At 40.7% G+C, this 10,479-nt stretch overlaps 3 long non-coding RNA genes across 3 annotated transcripts; 2 read left to right on the top strand and 1 right to left on the bottom strand.

Annotated features, from left to right (window-relative positions):
- The first annotated feature begins 490 nt into the window (after window positions 1-490).
- On the top strand, window positions 491-2,988 carry LOC138125418 (uncharacterized). The gene is made up of 2 exons (XR_011157449.1): window positions 491-1,714; window positions 1,782-2,988. It is a non-coding gene; the product is annotated as an uncharacterized lncRNA (long non-coding RNA).
- Window positions 2,989-3,555: 567 nt separating this feature from the next.
- Window positions 3,556-4,732, bottom strand: LOC138125417 (uncharacterized). The gene is made up of 2 exons (XR_011157448.1): window positions 4,595-4,732; window positions 3,556-4,545 (listed from the first exon to the last, which is right to left on the bottom strand). It is a non-coding gene; the product is annotated as an uncharacterized lncRNA (long non-coding RNA).
- A 225-nt stretch (window positions 4,733-4,957) lies between these two features.
- LOC138125419 (uncharacterized) lies at window positions 4,958-7,563 on the top strand. The gene is made up of 2 exons (XR_011157450.1): window positions 4,958-5,082; window positions 5,150-7,563. It is a non-coding gene; the product is annotated as an uncharacterized lncRNA (long non-coding RNA).
- Window positions 7,564-10,479: the final 2,916 nt, after the last annotated feature.

Raw genomic sequence — 10,479 nt, 5'->3', positions numbered from 1 at the left:
TTCGGATTATAAAAAAATGGGCGCCAGGCAGCTATTGTCTTGAGCTGGTTGTTAAGCTTGTCCAGCTGCCGGGACAAGTGCTCAGTTTCTCGGATGCTTCGGAGTCAATACGAAAGAACTTAATTCCTTGCGAATTAAATAATTGGTTTATTCAATTTTTGTCCAACAGTCCAGGAAATTCGAAATGCTTACTTAAGTGTGCACTGGTCCGTGGAATTGGCAACGTTACTCTACGTAATTTTGTTAATTGAAATTTCGAACCAGTTCACATTAATGATCTTATTCAATACCTTATTCTGGTCTTATCAAGAAAGCTTTCCTTTACAGGTGACCTTGTAACTTATTTGTGAATAAACTTAAAATTAATACAACTCCGATGAAAAAAAAACGAAAGGAAAATCTGTTGCAGGCGTGAAACAAGAATGAAGCGCAGTCTTCTGCTTTCATAAATTTACAACGTTAATTTAACATCGATTCTATAATGGAAAAAATTGCAAATTTACTGGAAGTAGAAGAACTGCTACTAATAATTGAAATGTGAAATTTGAAAACTTGAGCTTTGTGAAGTCTTTCTAAAAATTTGAAATTATTGAAATGCGAGATTTTTACAAATTGAAACGGTTCTAAATATTGAGAAGCGGGATATTTGAGGCGTTCTTTGATTTTTCGCAAATCCGCAATTAAATTGTGCGACTTATCTTACGCCGGTAACGTGGTGTGACCTTGACGATTTTCTTTAGTCCTTGGTGAAACGGTACGTGGTCCGATGACCTTAATGGACGGTTTGCGGTCTGGCGACGACCACTCTGACGAACGATGTGGCGACGATCACCCCATATAACGATAGTCCTGGTGAACAATCACCCTAAAAGCGACGCGGCGACGAATGACCCTAAAGAATAACGTTCCTGGTCCGAACTATCGCCCCAAATAACGATGACTGGTCCGGCTGACCCTAAAGAACAACGTTCCTGGTCCGAACTATCGCCCCAAATAACGATGACTGGTCCGGCTGACCCTAAAGAACAACCCCTAACGAATTGTCGTTAGTGTTGCGAAACTCAATCGATTCGGTAATTACCTTTCCGCTGAAAGGGGTTGCTTCTCGATAATTCGAAGGAGGACTTTCCGGTTCTCCTTCGCGGTACGGTAACGGTAATCTGGCTCGAACTACCCCTAACGGACGAAAATTAGTGAAGTGAATTCGCTAATGAAGGATAATTACCTCTATCTCGCTAGATGACGAGGGGTTTCTCGACCACGGCAAAACGGTAAACGGTAAAACGGTAAATCTTCGGGCTCCTCGACGGCCCCGAAGGCTGGCAGCGCCGGACGATAAGCGCCATGGCGTTCGGCAATCCACCCACAGGGATGATTGCGGATCCCGAACGCCACGCACGTGATTCGCAGCTCGCGACTTGCGGCACCTGCCGCCCGCTCGGCGGTCGCCGACCGAGTCCCCTTTAATTTCCGCTCGCGATCGGTTTTTTTTTTTTGGCTACCCCCTGCTCTAGGAGATCAACCCGAAAGATCTGGACCTTATTCCGTTGGGCGATAAGGCGTCCCGGTTATTGTACTGACCGCGCATCTTGATGACAACTTCCGGCGATCCTACACTTGCGCGCTAAATGACAGATGGTCGAACATGGCGCCGGTTTGTTTACGTTGGACGTCACCGATCCGAAAATTCAGATGTTGAAGCGGTAATGTGTCGGTGAGTCCACGCGTAATTCACGAGAGATGTTGCTTCCAGAATTCGATCGCAAAAACGATATCCGCAGATGATCCCGATGCGCTTGGGGCCCGCCGAGATACTACTACGCTGGCGACACCAGGCGCGGCATCACAGCGTGATCCTGACGTGTCCCCACAAAACGGACCACCTGCGAACGACGGTACGAAACTGGAAGAACGACGATACGGCTGGCACCCAGACTCTACAAAATGGACTGTAAATGAAACGCGACAGGAAAAAACGAAAACCGAAAGTGAAACTGAAAGCGAAACCGAAATAAAACTGAAAGTGATCCGATAAACAAAAATGAACCCTGAACCGATAAACTCAAAATGAATTGACTGACGGCACAAACAAACTGAATTATTTCGAAATGAGCGTCCCCAAAAAAGGTTACGGCAGGGTGGGCGCGTCGCGACGTCATATGCCGTGCGTTGTGTTGCTTGTTCCTGATCTTCGAACAGCGATCTTATTGTCCCGCGAGCATAAGTAGGACCTCTTGGCCTCCTACCCCGGCCAAAACGAATAGTGGCACTTTGACCTGCTACACTACCCCCCTCCTCAAAAAGAAAAAAGAAAAGGTAACGCGGTTGCCTTTTTCTTTTTACACAAAACGAAGATGAAGTCTTCTCAAAAACGTCAAAATTTGTTCAATGGAAAAGTTTTGATTCCGCCACAAAATGGCTAGTTGATATCTGCGCGTATCAAACGATTGAAAACTGAATCTCAATGTCAATTAGTACTTGAGTACTGCGGTATGATGTAAGTCGAATTCGGGATATGTCATAAATGGGGTTTTTCAAATAAACTTTTCCTGAACAAACTCCACGGTAAAATTTTTGGTCTCGATCATTTCAAAAAAATTCGACAAAAAAAATGCAACGCAATTTTCGCTGCAGCGCTCGAAAACGGAAAGTGAAAATGCGACGAAGCGTTTTCCACGATTCCACGGAACGTCATCCGCAAAAAAATCGCTCATAGAGACACTTGGAGGTCTTCGAGTGTCTGACCTTGACATTGGCGAAATGTCCACCGTTTCTCCGATTGTGCGACAAGGATGGAACTCAAACAAACATGTCACCCGAAAAAGTGTTTCGCAGCGCGATAACGTTCTCAAAAAATTTCTTATCTGTGAAGACACGAGATAAGACTGAATACAATCCGCTAATTTTCTCTGCAAAATTCCTGCTTCTCTTACACGGTAAAAAAATTGAAAACTGAAATTTCTCTGAAACCCAAACCCAAAGCTCCGATTGTTGAACAATGAAAAATCTGTGATCTTGCCAAATCTGTAGTTGAGTCACAAACACGATAAACAAAGCTGAATGAGCCAAACTGACCAAATTTGCGGAATTCAAACGAGGAAGCAAAATCGTCAAAATTTGTGACTGCTACAAAGTTGACAAATCACACCCCTAACAAATCGCGTCAAAATTTGTGGCGGCTCGATTGACTTGACAGGCCCTCGAAAATCCAAGCGTCAAAATTTGTGGCTGTCAAATGCAAGCGAGCCCTCGAGGCCCAAATTGGTTTACAAATTTCGCGAAAATGAAGATGAGCGATAAACGAAAATTTGTGGTTGCTCCAAAAAGTCGGGAAATCGGGCCCCACGTTGTGGGCGTCAAAATTTGTGTGACCAAAAGTTGGCCAGTGACAGCTCCGGGCTCTCAGGGGGTTTTCGGGGCATAGGGCGTGGGTTCGGATTATAAAAAAATGGGCGCCAGGCAGCTATTGTCTTGAGCTGGTTGTTAAGCTTGTCCAGCTGCCGGGACAAGTGCTCAGTTTCTCGGATGCTTCGGAGTCAATACGAAAGAACTTAATTCCTTGCGAATTAAATAATTGGTTTATTCAATTTTTGTCCAACAGTCCAGGAAATTCGAAATGCTTACTTAAGTGTGCACTGGTCCGTGGAATTGGCAACGTTACTCTACGTAATTTTGTTAATTGAAATTTCGAACCAGTTCACATTAATGATCTTATTCAATACCTTATTCTGGTCTTATCAAGAAAGCTTTCCTTTACAGGTGACCTTGTAACTTATTTGTGAATAAACTTAAAATTAATACAACTCCGATGAAAAAAAAACGAAAGGAAAATCTGTTGCAGGCGTGAAACAAGAATGAAGCGCAGTCTTCTGCTTTCATAAATTTACAACGTTAATTTAACATCGATTCTATAATTGAAAAAATTGCAAATTTACTGGAAGTAGAAGAACTGCTACTAATAATTGAAATGTGAAATTTGAAAACTTGAGCTTTGTGAAGTCTTTCTAAAAATTTGAAATTATTGAAATGCGAGATTTTTACAAATTGAAACGGTTCTAAATATTGAGAAGCGGGATATTTGAGGCGTTCTTTGATTTTTCGCAAATCCGCAATTAAATTGTGCGACTTATCTTACGCCGGTAACGTGGTGTGACCTTGACGATTTTCTTTAGTCCTTGGTGAAACGGTACGTGGTCCGATGACCTTAATGGACGGTTTGCGGTCTGGCGACGACCACTCTGACGAACGATGTGGCGACGATCACCCCATATAACGATAGTCCTGGTGAACAATCACCCTAAAAGCGACGCGGCGACGAATGACCCTAAAGAATAACGTTCCTGGTCCGAACTATCGCCCCAAATAACGATGACTGGTCCGGCTGACCCTAAAGAACAACCCCTAACGAATTGTCGTTAGTGTTGCGAAACTCAATCGATTCGGTAATTACCTTTCCGCTGAAAGGGGTTGCTTCTCGATAATTCGAAGGAGGACTTTCCGGTTCTCCTTCGCGGTACGGTAACGGTAATCTGGCTCGAACTACCCCTAACGGACGAAAATTAGTGAAGTGAATTCGCTAATGAAGGATAATTACCTCTATCTCGCTAGATGACGAGGGGTTTCTCGACCACGGCAAAACGGTAAACGGTAAAACGGTAAATCTTCGGGCTCCTCGACGGCCCCGAAGGCTGGCAGCGCCGGACGATAAGCGCCATGGCGTTCGGCAATCCACCCACAGGGATGATTGCGGATCCCGAACGCCACGCACGTGATTCGCAGCTCGCGACTTGCGGCACCTGCCGCCCGCTCGGCGGTCGCCGACCGAGTCCCCTTTAATTTCCGCTCGCGATCGGTTTTTTTTTTTGGCTACCCCCTGCTCTAGGAGATCAACCCGAAAGATCTGGACCTTATTCCGTTGGGCGATAAGGCGTCCCGGTTATTGTACTGACCGCGCATCTTGATGACAACTTCCGGCGATCCTACACTTGCGCGCTAAATGACAGATGGTCGAACATGGCGCCGGTTTGTTTACGTTGGACGTCACCGATCCGAAAATTCAGATGTTGAAGCGGTAATGTGTCGGTGAGTCCACGCGTAATTCACGAGAGATGTTGCTTCCAGAATTCGATCGCAAAAACGATATCCGCAGATGATCCCGATGCGCTTGGGGCCCGCCGAGATACTACTACGCTGGCGACACCAGGCGCGGCATCACAGCGTGATCCTGACGTGTCCCCACAAAACGGACCACCTGCGAACGACGGTACGAAACTGGAAGAACGACGATACGGCTGGCACCCAGACTCTACAAAATGGACTGTAAATGAAACGCGACAGGAAAAAACGAAAACCGAAAGTGAAACTGAAAGCGAAACCGAAATAAAACTGAAAGTGATCCGATAAACAAAAATGAACCCTGAACCGATAAACTCAAAATGAATTGACTGACGGCACAAACAAACTGAATTATTTCGAAATGAGCGTCCCCAAAAAAGGTTACGGCAGGGTGGGCGCGTCGCGACGTCATATGCCGTGCGTTGTGTTGCTTGTTCCTGATCTTCGAACAGCGATCTTATTGTCCCGCGAGCATAAGTAGGACCTCTTGGCCTCCTACCCCGGCCAAAACGAATAGTGGCACTTTGACCTGCTACAACTCTTTAGAATAGCGCATACTATCACATGTTAAAAGGAACTCCTCAACTTCGAAAACACCCTGTATAAAAATGAGGAAAACACCCGTATATCTTTGACTACGAATTGTATTCAACAGACTCTTCAATGAACCAAATCAATGATTAAAATAAAATATTTCAAAAACTAGTTCGCAAATTTGCGTTACACATGAAGAGAAGAAAAAAGTGGGGGTTGCCATTTAAAAAAATTACTGATGACGTCATTGCGCAAAAACCAATTACGTCATTAAACAAATTCCACGTCACAGGTGGCGTTTTTCGACACAAAATCGACGCGTCCGAGCGATTTTCTTAAAAAGATCACATTACGCTATTATAAATTTTGTTCCTTACTTTATCACCACACTGTACTACATATAACGTGCGATCAATTAAAAAAAAAATCGAGTTACCTGGATTGTGCTATTCTGATGCTTTGATTGGTTCAAACCACCATTTTCGTCTACTCTGATTTTTTTTTTATTTGATCGCCCGGTAGTTATGTACCTACGTAAACTGATATTTTACTTATTAGATTCTACTAAAATCGGAATAAATCGGTCATTAACTGCAACTGTAAGACGTATTTTATCGAATCAAATCTAGATTCAGTCATTTCTTCGATTATAACAACCAAATATAGCCTTTTAACTGCATCAAGGATAAAGATGATTTACATAAACTTTTAGATCTGCGCAGAAGGAATTCCCCGATGTTCAAATAGATATACATACATACATTGTTTCATTTTGGAAGCTAAATGTCTATTGAAATTAACAATCCATTTTTTTTTAATTTTTTTTTCCTTCATGTGTTTAGCAACCAATTGCGTGACAAATATTGCCCAATCAAAACGAGAAAACAAAAAATAACCCGATAAAATTTCTCTAAAATGCACATGTGCAATAATCTGTTAAAAAATGTCGGTACCTGATTAAAAAAAAAAAATTTTGAATAAAAAGGATTGGTTTCATTCTATTCAGGAAATAATCAGCCGTATACCCCTCGTGAAAAATTTTAATATAGGAAATTTTTTTGCTAATGAACTCAAACATCCATAAATTATTCGGTCAGAAGACTAATTATTATCAAATACATAAAAGCCCTCGACTTCGTCTCGTGCTTTTATTTGCTAATAATTGGTCTTCTGACCTCATTTATGGATGTTTGAGTTCATTAGCAAAAAAATGTCCGATAAAAAATTTTGCACTTGGGATATAATATGTGATAAAATTTTATTTTTGATACTTATCAATTATAGTTCAGTTAAAGAGTTAATCTGCCACAATTTTACTCTTCACGAGGAATGCAAATATGAACCTAATCTTTTCTACTGATTTCAGTTCAGAACAGCCTGTCGGCAAACACACACATCTGTTTCTTTTAAATTAATGCAACACAAAAACAAGTAGCCGGTGTTCAAACAATTGAAATACATAATCTAATTTTTTGTGATAAATGACAAATTAAAGTTTTCAGTTCATTTTATATTATTTCTCCAACTCTTCCAACGGTTACTGAAATACGTATTGACTGTCGTTCACTTCCAGTCTTTAGTCTCACACTTCCCGTTTCAGAAGATATACATTTGACAGCTGATGAGGCTGCGATAGTGGAAACAAAAGCGAGCACGAAGCTACAGCTTCCCCACTGTAGCTTGAGCTGTGAGAGCCGGATGCGCAGTGGTCTAACACTAATTTTGTCGCATTGCTTTGCTGCTTCCAGGACCTCTTTATTGGACCTCTTTATTCAACTTTGCGCATACCTCACAGCTCAAGCTACAATGGGCAAGCTGTACTTGACCACACATTTTTTTGAACTCGCGTTAGGTAGGTACAATATTGTTTCTAAAATTGAGATCAATTTGTCCATTGATATGTAATTCCATATATTTTTGTACAGGTGCATATGTAATTTGAGTAAAATAATTTAATTAAAAAAATACAATACTGCAGATATTCCTCCCCAAATTCACAAGTGGATGCATTATTTACGACGATTGTATCAACCCAGTTTCTTTAGAAACCACAAAATAATTTAAATAACGTTCAATCAGACAGACATTAAACACCTACCATACATGGTGTGCTAGTTCGCATGACCTTAATTCTTTAATTTTTTCTTCTATGGAGTCATTTATTTTAAAAGCTCTTATTTTATGCCTAACCTGCCGCTACACACGTATCTATGTGCAGGATGTACTTACGTTATTAAGAAAGTAGGAAGCTGTTTTTACGCCGCGTGCCACAGATACAATCGAAATCATGAACATCAGAAATAACATGCAAATAATAAGCAAATAGTAAAAAGTGCGCTACAAGGAGAGGATAATTTTTTGCGAGAGTAGACTGTCCCAAATAGTAACAACTTTTGATAGGCACTTAATAACATTTCTGATTTAGTGTGGTATGTCTACGATTTTGCTTTTTGCAACGCTGCTTCTCATTTAGCGATGATCCTCAGACGTTTTAAAAGAAATTAAAAGACATTTCACGAGTACAATTCCGTTGTGTTTAGAAATCAAAGATACGTCACAAATCAAGTCTTCTGGTGGTCAGTACTCCGGCGAAACATGTTCGTTCTTGAATTTGTTTTCCGGTGGTTACGCAGAAAAGTGCGTGCTGCTCACTATGTGGGTTAAATTGTGTAATCGTCATAGAATCGTGCAGATAGAACAGCACGCATGTCAAGGTTAGCCCACAGACATGACACACCACCGCCGTCTGAATCTACACAACACTTTTGGTCCACCGCCAAAATTAAACCGGATTCACGAATAAGATGACCTTCATTTAAATCAATTGGTGACACAATTTTTGCTGACATAATTTTGGATCGAACACCCTCTTCTTCGCTGTTGTTGCTTTTCTATTATCGTTTTGGCTCTTATTCGCCAGTGTATGTCAAGGTCGGAGGAAGGAACTAATTGACCTGAATTCACCGACGACTCTTACTAAATGTGAATTGGTCTCGGCGTGCGTGAGTTGCGCAAATCGTCGCCAATGCCAGCTGTGTTGTGTCGAAAAAATTTGATTTTGCCAACCCGATTTGCACCACGCACGTCCAACACAATGCAAAGTACGACAAACCTGAGGCTGGGAAAAAAAGATCTTTTGTCAAATAAAAAAAAATATTTAGCCTTTTTCTTATGAGATCAAAAAATATAATGAAAGAGTTCTTCCTTGTACGAGTATATTGGTCCAGTTAAAACATTAGAACTTTGGTAGAATTCTGGAGGTGGTTTTGACACAATTGAAAAAAATTAAAAACCGTTTAATGATCCACTACGAGTGGAGTAACACGTATCTGCGAGGAATAGCTAAAATCAAATGATACCTCCTTGGTAATAGATGGTATGCACCTCTTACCATCATTTTTCTGTTCGGAGGGTGTTGTAAACGACGCCGTCTACGATCCATCTGATCACACACATTCTCTGTTGGTGATAAATGTGGTGACCTGGAAGACCAAGGCAGTTTGATTCACAACTCATGATCTGGGACGTCCAAGAAGTGACCACGTTTTGGAAATAGAACCTGAAATTTTACAAACCATTGAAGAAGAGCCAAATTTGAGCATCAGAAGACTTGCTTTACGTGTCGGTGTTTCCACTTTTATTGTCTATCGCACGTGACATCTTTACCATGTCCAACGTGTTCAAGCTCTTCAACGTGGAGATTCATTTCGGAGGATTGCTTTTTGTCAATGACGTGGCCGGAAGATCGACGAGGTACCAAATTTTTTGAGTCGATTATTAACAACGGACGAAATCGAAATCGTTTAATTGGACCCCATTATTTACCTCCACGCTTGAATGGCGCAGCGTATTTGGATTTTCTTCAAAATGTGCTGAATGATCCAGTTAATACTATTGAAGAATTAACTGCCCGTTTGATGCAAACGGCCGAAAACATACGTGAAAATCCGGAAATCCATTTTGAACATTTATTATGATTAAATCAGGTCAGTGAAATTATTACTAACCTATCTCAATAATACGTTTTTCTAACCCCTAATTTGACACTTCGCTCATGGGATAATCATCAATTAAAACGAAACAGAGAGTGAAAATGTTTTTGTGCCGTAAAAATTTTGCCAGTTTTTTGAAGAAAGAACGATCGCTGTTCTAATACTAACAGTTTTTACTGTTTTTCATTCGAGGATTTTAATCGAGTAATTCTTTTTTTGTGTTTCGTTTTCAGTAGATGTCTAAACACATGAGCGAGTATGAATTTTAGGGTTCAAATCATATTTTTTAATTTTAACTATTTTGAAAATTTTGCAGAAAAAATGATAAATAAAAAAATGTTTATTTTATCGAGACCTACTGGTGATTAAATTTATTACATGGACTTCCATAACACCCTGTATACTTGAATCCATATTCATAAACTGATGCTTGTCCTTATGAACAGATACATCATATAATTTCTTTGATTTTTTGATATGACAAACATAACGTAGTTTAGTAAATTGACTTATAAGTCTAAATAGCAGACTTGTGATTTTATAAGGATATGCTTATTTTTGTGAGCACTCAAAAAATTGTAGTGTGGGCTGCCATTTCAAGGCGTAGAATAGTTGGGCCATACTTTTTTCAAGGTAAAAATAAGACAAAACAGTTTATTTGTTGAAAAATTTACAAGAATGTTGCACAAAGATATCGAGAAGAAATTTTACAACCCTTTTTTGAAGAGTTACATGATGATGAACTCAGATTTGGTTTTTTCCAACAAGACGGGGCCACTGTGCACACAACGCAAGGCACCTTAAATCTAATTGGGGAATTTTTCGACGAGCGGATTAT

This window comes from Tenebrio molitor, chromosome 3 (genome assembly GCF_963966145.1).
Source record: "Tenebrio molitor chromosome 3, icTenMoli1.1, whole genome shotgun sequence".
In the NCBI taxonomy this organism is placed as follows: domain Eukaryota; kingdom Metazoa; phylum Arthropoda; class Insecta; order Coleoptera; family Tenebrionidae; genus Tenebrio; species Tenebrio molitor.
Note: the sequence above shows the minus strand (reverse complement) of the source record. Positions and strands in the feature narration are given on the sequence as shown.